Source organism: Triticum urartu, chromosome 2 (assembly GCF_003073215.2).
Source record: "Triticum urartu cultivar G1812 chromosome 2, Tu2.1, whole genome shotgun sequence".
Taxonomy (NCBI): Eukaryota; Viridiplantae; Streptophyta; class Magnoliopsida; order Poales; family Poaceae; genus Triticum; species Triticum urartu.
Window position 1 is genome coordinate 454,825,912 of NC_053023.1, and position 14,720 is coordinate 454,840,631.

The window sequence follows — 14,720 nt, forward strand, 5'->3', positions numbered from 1 at the left end:
GAAAATCATGAAATATGTGGAGAAACATTTCATATGGAATTTTATTGAGTTCCCTAACTCCCTAATCTCTGCAACCCCTCTTAATGGTACGGATGTTCCTACGACTCAAAAAGTAACCGAAAAAACTTTCCGAGCCACGAAGAACACCGTCTTTTGCCCTTTTTGAATAGATGGGATTGTGAAGTCTATAGACCAAAAGGAGAAGCCAATGTCTCGAGATAAACTTGAAAACCGACATTAGTTCACACAAATTGTATTGTGATCAACACCAAAATCATAATTGAGTGACATTTGCACTTTCACCTAGTTACTTGTGTCCTTTATTGTTCTTTGATCTAGATGCACCTCTTGTATCGTCTTGTAATTTTGTTCATTATTTGGTGGTGAGACTTATCCCTTGTATTCCCTCTTGTGTTTTCCCTGAATTCTCCATGTGTTCTCCGTGTTCTTCCTCAATTCCACCTCCAATCATGAAAATCAGGCCACCCCTATGGCTTGCTCCATATCACTAGGTAAAATGTGCCTCTACTTCGCTAGGACAATGCTCACAAACTTGGTGAGGGACTCCCTGGCATCGTGCGTCGCCCTAAAACGAGTATAGTGACCTTGTTTGTTCCCTGTAAGCTTGATGTCTTAAGATATTGCTAGCTTTCATAATAAATTTCTCAACTAACTCCTCGTAACAAAGAACATCGGGCGCTTATGGAATGTACCTCAACCTCTCCAACCTTTGTGAAACCAACATATGGCTCAAGTAACATAGCCCAGAACCTAAAGATCCATGGTGCCTGATTTTATAATCTATCCCAACCGCATAAGCAGAAAACTTGTGCCACAAATAGATTCGTTCCAATTGTTCAGAGTCGTACATCTTGCGCTAGATTCTCGGCCATCCGCATCTCCTTGAAGAAAGTTGATTGACTGAAATATTTATTTGTGTTGACCTTTGCTAGCGCGAGCCAACACACATTTTCCTTGATCATCGAATCTTCATCATCTATCTCCACAACGTCGAAGTTTTCCCGTTGGAGGTCCAACAGTTCGAAGGCTACATCAAGTTCCCTAGGAACTCCACTCCGCGACCCGTCACTCGTTGTAGACTACACATCCGACGTCGCCACCATTACCACGTTTTCTCAATCAGCCGCCATGCAAACCCTAGCCTTCGTGTTAGTGCAACCTCAGGAAAGCGAGACGGAGACCTCTGCCCTAGGCCCCAATGATATCACCATTCAAAAGCTGATCCATATCGGATCTGAGGGAAACTCACCACTGATGGAATCGTCGAGAGGATTAAAATAGTAGCTGTTGTATAGGGACTCGGCGTCATGTGGCATGGACTTTTGTTGGGTACCACATAAAAGTAGGTGAGACCCCGGGTAAAATTTATTTATTTTTCCTCTACAGAAGAGTGATCGTTTAGACTTCATGTATTGTCTAATGGAGACATCGGTTATAAAAATGTTCTGCATGTGCTGGCTTACCACACTTGATCTAATACGAGTTGTAATGTGAAAAAAAAAAACCTTTAAAAAATCGAAGACATGCTCTACTATGAAAATGAAGGATACTTGTAAAAATGAGAACACACTGTACACGTCGACGAGTAGATGTCATGGATCTAAAGGTGCAATAATGACTAGGATTTAGTTGTGCACATCAGGTTGTGAAACATGTTCTGGTTTCAAATTTGGAAAGTTTAAAAATCAAAATTTTTAGTTTCAAAAAATTCTATAAAAATCACTAATACCTAGAGACATAATGTACATGTGTGTAAATTTTCATTTTCAGGTTGAAATACGTTAAAATGAAAGAAAACTGTGGCTTTTTAGCATATGTATTGTTCATCCTCAAAGTCCATGATTTTTATTTATTTTTGTTCAGCTCGCAATTCAAGGTATTTCATCCTGAAATTTTACACACTTACACATTTCATCTTTGTATACATGTGTATTTGTTTTCAGAATTTTTTGAAACTGAGAAGGTTGAATTTTGAAATTTTCAAAATTAAAGACTTCATGGATCTCGATCTCCAAAATGCCGTATTCTTCATAGAGCGGTATTAGAAAAGGAAACTAAATCCTAGAAAAAACATGCAGAAGGCCATTTCTGAGAAGCAATGTTATGCAGGATGTAAACAATGCTACAAATGCCCATGTAATAAATCCATCGTCTCTATCTTAGAGATAAATCCTTCGTGATCCATGTAGTAGTAAGCAACAAAACTACCTTTGTGATAAATAGACTCGCCAAACCATTTACCAGCTTGTGTCAAGCCAGCAGCACCTCGTCGATGAGCCTATCAACGTTGCGCATGGACCTTCCGCCACGCCGTGCGGAGGCCACCGCGCTCCCGCGAAGCTCCAGCACGCGCCGCCGCATCTCTCGGCCTTTCTCCCCCCCATGGTCTCCCGTATCATGGCCTCCACCTCGGCCCTCCTCACGTCGTCCCCAATCTCCATCCCGATGCCCCACTCCGTGCACTTGTACCGGCAGTTGGTCTGCTGCTCGGCGAAGAACGGCCAGCACACCATCGGCACGCCGCCGCAGATGCTCTCCAACGTCGAGTTCCACCCGGAGTGCGTCAGGAACACCCCAACGGCCTCGTGCTCCAGCACCTTCTCCTGCGGGCACCACGTCGACAGCATGCTCCGCCCCTCCGTCTCCGCGGAGAACTCCGGCGGAAGTGCGGCCCCGTCGCCCTTGACGAGGTCAGGCCGCACGTTCCACAGGAAGGCGTAGCCAGTGTTGGCCAGCCCCCACGCGAATTCCAGCATATGCTCGTTCGACATCACCGTGATGCTCCCGAAGTTGACGTACACCACGGAGCGCGGCGGCCGGTCGTCGAGCCACCGAAGGGGCGCGTCCTCCTCCTTCCACAGGTTGGACCCGATGCCGGCGACGGGGCTTTTCTCCGGCACATTGTTGCGAACCGTGAGATGGAGCGGCCCCACTGTGTAGACGGACGGCAGGAGCTTGGACATGGCATCGAGCAGTGGCGCGTCCAGCTCGTCGAAGGTGTTGATGACCACCCCCGACGCCTGCGACATGCCGGCCGTCTCGTGGATGAAGAAGTTGAACATGATGTCATCGGGGTCGGTGGTGCGGAAGAAGCTCGGGAGGTCACGCAGCCGCAGGTCCTTGGGCGCCGCCGGTATCCAGTCGATGGTCGTGTCCAAGGATCCATCGCTCAACTGAGCCTCTTCTGCACCAGTAACAAACTAATTACTGTGCAAAATATATAAGAGAGTAGACACATAGTATCAAATAAAAATCCAACTTACAAAATATGTATATATGAATATAGACATACTACCTTTGAGAGGGAAGAGCCCGCGGTGGACTAGATCCTTGAAGTGGTAGTAGCCCATGAAACCACAGGCGCTGGCGGTCCAGAGCGTGGCGCAGCCGAGGCCGAGCTCCCGCGCGGCGCGGAGGGCGAAGGTCATGGTGCTATCGGCCACCACGCAGGTGACCGGCGGCAGCGCGCCACCGGAGGTCTCGGCCTCCTCGTTGACCTTGGCGACGAGCTCCTTGAACCTGGGGAGGCAGGTGGTCATGGTGGAGTAGCACAGCGCAGGGACGTCCTGCGTGCCCTCGCGGTCGGACGGCGGGAGGCCGTCGGCGATGGCAACGAACCGGAACGCGGGCAGGCCATGCAGGGCGTCCGCGCCCTGCGAGCGCAGTAGGCGGCGGTGGTTGAACTCGTTGTTGACGAAGGTGACGTGGAAGCCCCTGGTGTGGAGCAGCTTGGCCAGCTTCAGCATCGGCGTGATGTGACCCTGCGCCGGGTAGGGGATCATCACGGCGTGCGGCCTCTCTCCCGGCGGCAAGGACCCCATGGCTTTGCTAGCTAGCTGCGTCGCCGTGTTGGTTCCGGTAGCGCTCTCGGTCACCACGTTGCGCGCGTGGCCGTGTAGTGGGGCTGTGGCAAATGAGCTCCTGACGCGGTGGTATATAATACGGCGGGCGTGGGCGGAGCCGTAGACGTCTCCGCGTGCTCACATATTGTTGGATCTCCAGTTGAGTGAGTAGTCACTGGCTGGGCGCTGCAACCGTTGGCGCTATGTCGATGAATTATTGTTGCGGATGGGCCACGAGATCCGCGCATCCTTTTGTTTACGTCCGGCGCAGTTTCTCGGGGATTCATTGGCCACTTTATTTGGACTGGTACCAAGAAGATGGGCACGCTGTGTGCACGAGGGTTGTTGCTCTATTATAGTACTCACAAAAATCAGGGCGGCTGCGAATCAACCTGTGGTTGAGTTGGTTAGGTGGACAGTGGTATCCTCAATCCACCAGGGTTCAAATTCTGGTGCTTGCATTATTTCTGGATTTATTTCAGGATTCCGGCGATGCGCTTTCAGTGGGAGGAGACGTTTATAGGGGTGAGTGTATGCGCGTATATATGAGCGCTTGTGTCTGTACTGATGCTCAAAAAAAATCAAGACGGCTAAGGGGAAATGTGAAGATAACCCCGTCCGTACGTATAAATATGCATCAGATTCAAACGGTACTCCACGAATTTTACAAAACTCTAGGGAGATATCGAAGTATTTGGGGTCTCTTTCGATCGCCCAATCAATATAATCCTAAAAATCCATCTAAAAAACATAATCCTAAAAATAGGTGAAAAACATGGATACTTGAACAGGGAAAAGCATTTGCTTTCGGCATCATTTGATTAGTCACCACGTACGTATGGCACCTGGTTAGGAAAAAAACCATATCGCCTTGTTTTGTCCCGGACAAAACGAGCGGCCAATCCCAGTGTCACAGCTCGACTCCTCCCCATCCCCAATACACTCCCTCGCAACTGGGGCTGGATTTGGAGCAGAGCCAAACATGTTCGGCTTGACTCGTTAGAGTTTGTTAAGATAAAATGTCGGATTTTGCGGGATTCAGTCGATGTTGGTTTCGGTAGTTCTGGCCATGGGAAGCCCGGCCTGGCCTGACGCTGCTCCCGGGCCGAGCTCGGGCCTAGATTTTGAGCCCGATGGTCGGGCCAGGCCGGGCCCATAGTTTTTGCAATTTTTTAAAGGGGCCCGGCCAGAGGCCCGGCGGGCTTTTATGTGTTCGGGCCGGGCTTGGGCCCGGGCCTAGGTTTTTTGCCTCGGGCTTGGTTAGGCCCGACCCGACCTGAGGTTTGGCCACGTATAGTCTTCGGTGGATCTATTTGGATCCGTTCTTCATTCGTCTTCGTTTAGTTGTTTACAGGTTTGGTTCTTCTGATCTACGACTTCCTTCATCGGCGATGGTTGCTACTGTGGTGCGCTGGTTCTATGAGGCCTTAACACGACAACTTCCCGACTGTCTACTATAACAAGGTTTGCTCGACTCTGATGAGGGAGGGGCGGTGACGGCGGCGCGCCTTCGGCTCGCTCCAGCGCTTATAGTCGTCGCTAGGTGGTCCACGGACATGGTTGTAATTGTTATCACCTCTGTTGTTCTTTGTACTACCATGATTGAAAATGAATAGATTGGAAGTTTCTCGCAAAAAAAAAGATAAAATGTCGGTTTGGCTGGACTCGTTAACATAACTAGAAATGATACCCCGCGTGTTGCTGCGAGAATTGGATGCAGTTATTTCTACAAGATTGACAATATGAAACTTTAGTTTTTGTATTAGCACTACGAGAATAGAAACTAAAGTACGTACAAATACAATATATTATTATACATTTGTAGAATATTTATGAGTAAAATGTATCATAAGTCCTAAAACTATTGGAGGTGTGTCAGTTTAGTCATATAATTGCGAAACCGCAGTTTTGGGTCCCAAAACTATTGAAGATGTGTCAGTTTAGTTCTATAACTTTGAAACTGCGGTTTTGGATTCTAAAACTGGAGATGTGTCACTTTAGTCATATAACCGTGAAACCGCAGTTTTGGGTCCCCAAACTATGTAAGCTTGTTCATCTTAGCTCCTAGGCTTGCATGGCCAGCATTGAACCATCGACATGTCGCTTGGACATGCTTGGATTGTTGCCACATTGACCCAGTGGACCCACTAGATTAACTTATGAAAGGTAAATATGCAAGAAAACCCCTAGAGCGTTGTCTCGCCTCATTCTCACGCCCTTGTCTTCTCCCATGCACAGAATGTTTAGAGGCGATAGTACGGAGGCCATCGGTGGCATGATGGCTTGAGCTCCAGTGAGAAGAGTAGACCGGTCATCTCAGCCTCACCCAACCGTAGCAGAATGACACGTCGCACAACGTCCAATTGCTACCCACATGTGGCTGTTGTTGGGCGTCACCCTCGCCGACCTTTGAGCCAGCTCTACGGTTTCTGCGCACTCCTCCGTGTCGTCCGGCAACAACGACAATTCCCTACTTGTGCCCATGCTCGTGCCCAAACAACAACCTGCACAACTAGCTCTACGGCAAGGGTGTCGGGTCAATGACGATGTCATGAGAGAGAGAGAGAGGTGAGTGGGATGGCGTCCTCCATCCAGATTGGCTCAGGATATCCCTAGCGGCCGTGCCGAGGGAGAGGGATGTCATCCTCCATGCCGACTTGCTCGTGGTCTCCTGGCGACTACCCAAACCTCTCAGTGAGGCTGCCCTGCAGCTCATGCCCAGGCAGGTTGCAGCACACACTGCCAGATGGAAGCGTATGGGCCATGTTTGGGGAAGTAAAATACATATAAAGAGCTCATTTGAAAAAAATGAACCATAGATGCTGGTCATGCAAGCTCGGGATCTGAGATGAACAAACTTATATAGTTTTGGGACCCAAAACTGTAATTTTGAAGTTATAGGACTAAAGAGACACACCTCAAGTAGTTTTAGGACCCAAAACTACGGTTTCAAAGTAACGGGACTAAACTGACACACCTTTGATAGTTTTAGCACCCAAAACTGCAGTTTCGAAGTCATAGGAGTAAACTGACACACCTTCGATAGTTTTAGGACTTGTGATGCATTTTACTCAATATTTATTGGATAGGAGTAGCATGCATGAGGCATGTTAGTGTGAGTTTTCCGTGCATAATGACATGTTGAGTTGGCATAATTGCATGTTGAGATAACTAAATTAGTGGGGCATGCACGGTGGCATGGTGAGTTGGCATAGTTGCGTGTTAAGATAAGTGAGTTAGTGGGGATCACTTATTTGGTGGGCCTACTTGATGATGTGGATAGGTTGCATGCCAAGATAAATAAGATAGTGGAGATGAATTTTTTAGGTATATAGGATAAGCTCAGATTTAAACTTCTCTCAACTCATGTGTCTCATAATTTACCTTATTAAAGTTGTTATAAATGTGTCCCAGTGGTTTATCAGGTTAGGGCCTCCTACAATCCGCCATCTACAAACTACTTCATGGCTCTGAGATTTTGTTTCCCCTGTCAGTATTCGTGTTGTCTATGTTTGTGCTCTCTGTGGGTTTAGTTGTGCTACTAGTGTCTATTGTCTATGTTGGTTCAGTGTGTTGTTAGTGCATGTGGTTTCATTTTGCATTCTTGTGGTTGTTGGATCGGTATGTTCTATTGTATTACTGATGTGAACCTGATGGCAAGATTTGTCTATTGCTGCCACTGCCTGTTGTTCAGAGTTGCATCAGATGGTTATGAGTTGAATATTGTTTCCATATGGATTTAGGCCTCCTCAATTTGAAATGTCTGGGATATGAACAACCCAACTTGCCGGCATGCCATCCAAAATCGGATGAGAAACATAAAGTACAACTTAATTTATCTTCAAAAAAACAAGATAGTTGACTTCTTGATATCCCTTGTGTGTGAAAAGGTCAGCCCAAAATTTTGTGATAACTTCATTTTCAAAGTTGTCGATGGCAAGAGGGGAGCCATTATCATTGCATGCTCTCAGGATTTTTCTGTTGCGACCATGACCACGGTGTCGGGCCGGCATCCCCTTTCGGCAGATATAATAGATAAGTCTGATGGCTCATCCCAGTCAATTATCGTGGTCTATGGGACCCAAGATGATCATGATAAGACCCTGGTGCGCGTCAGTCCTAAACAAACGGTTTTTACCCCTTCCCTCGACAACATTTGGAACCATCGGCAAGTGAGTGTGGGCGATAGGGGGGTCCTTCCCACACGACCCAGAAACCGTCGGGGATAGGGAGCCTTGATGCATACAGTTGTCGTTTCCGATATCTTGATTGCCATCGCAGTTGGAGTTTTGTGGTGCTGCCTAAAACCAGGCAGATTCTAGGAACGGGAGCTTTCCAGGCAGATTCTAGGCAGATTCCAGGCACGAGAGATTTATGATGCCTGGCACATCACAAACAGTTCATGATTATAAACCGTGTATGATAGGTAGATGCTACCTCTTGAGCACTGCGTTGGTTTTCCCTTGAAGAGGAAAGGGTGATGCAGTAAAGTAGCGTAAGTATTTCCCTCAGTTTTTGATAACCAAGGTATCAATCTGGTAGGAGATCACGCTCGAGTCCCACGCACCTACACAAACAAATAAGAACCTCGCAACCAACGCGATAAAGGGGTTGTCAATCCCTTCACGGTCACTTACGAGAGTGAGATCTGATAGATATGATAAGATAATATTTTCTGTATCTTTATGATAAAGAGAAATAAAGATGCAAAGTAAAATAAACGGCAATAGAAATAACTAAGTGTTGGAAGATTAATATGATGGAAGATAGACCCGGGGGCCATAGGTTTCACTAGTGGCTTCTCTCAAGAGCATAAGTATTACGGTGGGTAAACGAATTACTATCGAGTAATTGATAGAATTGAGCATAGTTATGAGAATATCTAGGTATGATCATGTATATAGGCATCACGTCCGCGACAAGTAGACCGAAACGATTATGCATCTACTACTATTACTCCACACATCGACCGCTATCCAGCATGCATCTAGAGTATTAAGTTCATAAGAACAGAGTAATGCTTTAAGTAAGATGACATGATGTAGAGGGATAAACCATGCAATATGATATAAACCCCATCTTTTTATCCTCGATGGCAACAACACAATACGTGTCGGTTCCCTTTCTGTCACTGGGATCGAGCACCGCAAGATTGAACCCAAAGCTAAGCACTTCTTCCATTGCAAGAAATATCAATCTAGTAGGCCAAACCAAACTTATAATTCGAAGAGACTTGCAAAGATAAACCAATCATACATAAAAGAATTCAGAGGAGATTCAAATATTGTTCATAGATAAACTTGATCATAAACCCACAATTCATTGGATCTCGACAAACACACCGCAAAAGAAGATTACATCGAATAGATCTTCCAAGAAGATCGAGGAGAACTTTGTATTGAGATCCAAAGAGAGAGAAGAAGCCATCTAGCTAATAACTATGGACCCGAAGTTCTGAAGTAAACTACTCACACATGACCGGAGAGGCCCTCCGTGATCAATGCCCCCTTTGGCGGAGCTCCGGAAAAAGCCCCAAGATGGGATCTCTCGGGTACAGAAGGTTGCGGCGGTGGAATTAGGTTTTCGTGGTGCTCCTGGATGTTTGGGGGGTACGTGGATATATATAGAAGGAAGAAGTACGTCGGTGGAGCAACGAGGGCCCACGAGGGTGGAGGGCGCGCCCAGGGGGGTAGGCGTGCCCCCTGCCTCCTGCCCTCCTCGATCATTTCTTGACGCCCACTCCAAGTCTCCTGGATCACGTTTGTTGGGAAAATCACGTTCCCGAAGGTTTCATTCCGTTTGGACTCCGTTTGATATTTCTTTTCTGCGAAACCCTAAAATAGGCAAAAAAACAGCAATTTGGGCTGGGCCTCCGGTTAATAGGTTAGTCCCAAAAATGATATAAAAGTGTAAAATAAAGCCCATTAACATCCAAAACAGATAATATAATAGCATGGAGCAATCAAAAATTATAGATACGTTGGAGACGTATCAAGCATCCCCAAGCTTAATTCCTGCTCGTCCTCAAGTAGGTAAATGATAAAAGAAGAATTTTTGATGTGGAATGATTTCTAACATATTTCTCAATGTAATTTTTCTTTATTGTGGCATGAATGTTCAGATCCAAAAGATTCAAGATAAAATTTTAATATTGACATAACAATAATAATACTTCAAGCATACTAACTAAGCAGTCATGTCTTCTCAAAATAACATGGCCAAAGAAAGTTCATCCCTACAAAATCATATAGTTTGGTCATGCTCCATTTTCGTCACACAAGAATGCTCTCACTACAAAAAAAATACACTTCCGTGATGATACGTGTTTGTCACAGTAGGTCGCGTTTTTTGTCATGCATGTACATCCATGACAATTTTATGATAGAATCAAGATAGTCATACCTGTGCTGTCGTAGAAGTGTTCCATGACATTACCAAAATTATCATCATGGAAGTGTCCACTTCCATGACGATAAATCACGCGTCACAGAAGTGCTTTCGTCAAGGGTAACCAACACGTGGCATCCACCGTAACAAAACGGCGTTAAGCTACCGGGTCGGATTTTGGATCTGATAACCCGTTAACAGCCCTGACCAATGGGAAATTTCCACGTGTAAAATTCTGATTGGCCGAAGGAAACACGTGTTGCCTCACCGTTGGGACAGATGTCATCCACTCATTGGACAGGAGGCGCCTATGATAGGTCGACACGTGGCACGGCCCAACAGTGGCCCATTCTCGTGAAAAAGGCCGGCCCAGTAAAAATTAGCAGGCCGGCCCATATAAGGCCTACTTGTGTCAGGTCCATTTAAGCCCACGACCCATACGAGATGTGCCAATTCGGCCCGTCAATGGCCCGTTAAAGATTTCACACCATTGCAGCCCATCGTCAGTTCGAGCCCGTTAACAGCCCGCTATATATTTGGGCTCAATATCGGCCCGATGAGATTTCGGCCTGTTAACGGCCCATTTAATGGATGGGCCAATTTTCAGGATGTACATCTTTCAGCCTTTTAGCAACCCATTTAAATGTTGGGCTAATTTCCTGCCCGGTGTGTCTTTCAGCCTGTTGACGGCCTATAAATCTGATGGGCCATTTGTAGTCGGACCTGAGTTTCGGCCTTTTAGCGGCCCATTTAAGTGTTGGGCCAATTTCTGGCCCAGTGTCACTTTCAGCCTGTTGACAGCCCATAAATCAGTTGGGCCATTTGTAGTCGGACATGAGTTTTGGCCTTTTAGCGACCCATTTAAGTGTTGGGCCAATTCCCGGCCCTGTGTGCCTTTCGGCCTGTTAACGGACCATAAATGAGTTGGGCCATTTGTAGTCGGACGTTAGTTTTGGCCTTTTAATGGCCCATGCCCTTCATGGTCCAATACCAGCCCGGTTTCTCTTTCGGCCTGCTAAAGGCCCACAACACAGTTGGGCCGTTTATAATACGACCTGACTTTCGGCCTCTTAGCGGCCCATGCTCTTCATGGTCCAGTACAAGCCTGCTGTCTCTTTCGGCCTGCTAAAGGCCTACAGTATAGTTGGGCCATATGTAGCCCAAACTTAGTAATGGCCTGTTAACGACCCGGGAGGTAAGAGGGCCGACCATTAACTTTCGTCCTAGTAACGACCCATTAACTTAATGGGCCCACTAAAGTTCGTTCATGTCTTTAGGCCAAATTTGATAATTTGAGCCCATTACGACGAGCAATTATGCACAGGACCAAAACCGATCAAGCAAAGGTACTGCATACAGGGAATAACGTTGCACATCCAGCATATATTACAGGAAATTACATCCACTGGGCAATCAAAGATTGATGCCAGTGCAAATAAATGAGCAGAACCTAACCATCTACAACGTCACAATCTGCAACCTCAGCACAGATGACGCCCATAAGCATGTGGGCAAGTTCTTGCTGCTTTGCTACACTGTCTCTGAAAACATTGATCAGTTGTTGTGTCGCACGACTCTGCACCTCTGATTCATCCACCATTTCCATCATTGCTTCATCCATTAATTGTGTCATGGATTTGTCACGGTAGATGTCCTTGTGAAAGGACTTAGTCGTGGAGCCATCGCAACGGGTTAACTTAAAGGGGTTAAACCGGACAAGGGGACACGGAGAGTTTATACTAGTTCGGCCCCTTCGATGAAGGTAAAAGCCTACGTCTAGTTGTGATTGGTATTGCTTGGGTTTCGAAGGCCAGGGAGCGAATCCTCTTTGTCTGGCCCTCGAGTTGTGATCTCTCCCTTGAACCGCTGCCGGGTCATCCCCTTATATACATGGGTGGCGCCTGTCGGTTTACAGAGTTCCGAAGCCGGATCATAAACGTTTCCGGTTCGGTCTCTACACTTCTTATCTTACGAAGCAACTTACATGATTAAGTCGGTTTATATCTACAGGCCTTAACTCACTTTTGGGCCTTGGGCCTTCGTAAAGCGCCATCATCTTCACATCTTCACAGGCTTCTAATCTTCATAAAGTTAATCCGGCTACTCCTGGCCGGTTTACGCCCAGTAGTAATATCCCCAACATTAGGCCCCAGATTGATTTGAACTGGTTCGTGTCAATCTCCATCACTTAGAAAAATTCCTCTTTTACATTTTCACCTTGATCTTGTAAACCGCCGTGATGTCATGCTCTGGGTCTTTAATAAACCGCCCTGACGTCATCTGTTCATTAAAGCTGAAGATTACCTTCATTAACGCATATCCAGTCATCGAAGCAGCACCATTATTACTTATCCATTTTTTGAGCTCCTCGATTCCCGCACTTGCCGTTGTATCGTTTCTCCTTATAAATAGGGGCAGGGGACCCTTTTTCTTTTCTTTCCTGCTACCCCTTCGTCCCTTCTTCTTATTCCTCGCGAGGTATCTGCTCCTGAGCGCCGCCGCCGTCGACAAGCCTCGCCTCTGCCTCGCCGTTGGCCGCTGCATCACCCTGATCGAACCAGAAAACCGCAGCACATCTCCGCCGTTATTATGACATTGGTAACCCTTTTTTACTTCCACCCCAGATCTTATCTTTTAGGGTTTCACTGTTTGTTGGAGTTCATCGAAAGCTTCAGTGCTATTACTCTTTTTTTCTTATTTGTAGCATTCGAGGCTAGGCTAGACCTGTTACTCTTGCGCGACTGTAGCCATAATCGTATTTTCCTCATTAATCTCCCTCTTTTTATCAAGAACAACTTATCGGGATCTACTGAACTGTTTAAGTACCTGAAGCTTGAACCTGAATATATTCCAATTTCTGTCATACCGTAGATCTGAAATTTTTATAGAAACCTGTGAGATCTGTTTCCCCTCACACCAATATAGGCGGTTTAACTTTGTATAAGTAATCTATACCATTAGCCCTCTGATAAACCGGAGGAACCTTTTACCTTCATATTTGTACTCTGGTTTAACAGTGTCTGGGTACCCCTGTTCCGGTATTGCCTTTTTATCCATTATTGCATTGGCCTCCAGTTTATGCAATTTCACATATCAGTATATCTTTTACTCCATTGCATCTTGTATATCATCATGAGTGATTTATAAACCGGCCATTCGTTTCCAGCTTGTTTGTTTCGCAATGGCCAAACAATTTACCGCTTGCAACTGGGCTCGTTCCCGGGTCACCGAGGAACAATTGAATGATATGGTCAGCATCGGCTCCTTGCCTAAGAAAACTAAAATTAAATGGCGAGTTCCAGGAGTAGAAAATCCTCCGACCCCACGGCAGGGTGAGGTGGTGGTCTTTGTTGACCACATAAGCCATGGCTTCAAACCGCCAGGGTCAAATTTTTACCGAGATGTGCTTGCCAATTTCCAACTCCATCCTCAAGACATCGGGCCCAACTCAGTAGCCAATCTATGCAACTTCCAGGTCTTGTGTGAAGTGTACTTACAGGAAGAACCAACTGCGAAGCTGTTCCGGGATTTTTTCCACTTAAACCGGCGCACAGAATTTGTAAACGGCCCCAACACTGAACTTGGTGGTGTCTCAATTCAGAAGCGGAAAGAAGTTGAATTCCCTCATGCCAAACTGCACAGCCACCCAAAGGAATGGAACCGGACTTGGTTTTACTGCAGAGACACTTCTCCTGAAGATGAGAATCCCCTCCCAGGTTTCTGTGATCACTGGCTTTCCAATACCCATCCGATGCCGCAACGTTTAAGTTCCTCAGAAAGGGCGAAATATGCCCCTCAACTCGCCAAACTCCGTGCGTTGTTGGATATCTTGGAGCATCTTGCCGCTAAGCCGGCGTCCGGTTTAATGTGTGAGTACACCGGTGAGGTTGAAGACCCTCAATGCCATTGCAACATTCAAGTGACTGATGAAGAAGTCACTGAAGGTGTAAAGAAGATTTTGAATGAATCGGAACTAGTCTATAGTCAAACCGGCTTGAATCCCTTCTATACCAAGAACAAACCGCCTGCTGTAAGCACTATACCTCCTTTTCATCTTTGACATCTTTAATTTTTGCAACTTGTAATCCTTCTTCTGTGTATGTATGTATAGGGTGATGATCCCTTCTGGAAACGGAAAATCGTAGAAAAAGCAGTAAAGCCAACCGGGGATAAAGCGGTCAAACCATCTCGCCCCAAAACCAAAGCCGTCAAACGGACGTCAAAACGGAAAACAGCTGACCGGATCACCATGGAACTTGATGATGATACTGATGATCCGGAAGTTGAGGTAGAACTTGACTCACTTGGCTCCCTTTTCATGCATCTCATTAACAATGATTTTCCTCAGGAGGACGCAGAAGGCAGTCAAGCTGATGATGTAGAGGTAATTACCTTTTTCTCCGGTTCAGACTCTAAGCCAACACAAAAATCCCGTCAAGCAATCCGGAAAGTAAGCTTTTCTCATCCTCT

General features: G+C 46.3%; 1 pseudogene; it reads right to left on the reverse strand.

Moving 5' to 3' along the window:
- Positions 1-2,025: 2,025 nt before the first annotated feature.
- LOC125537848 lies at positions 2,026-3,950 on the reverse strand (annotated as a pseudogene).
- Between the last annotated feature and the right edge of the window lie 10,770 nt (positions 3,951-14,720).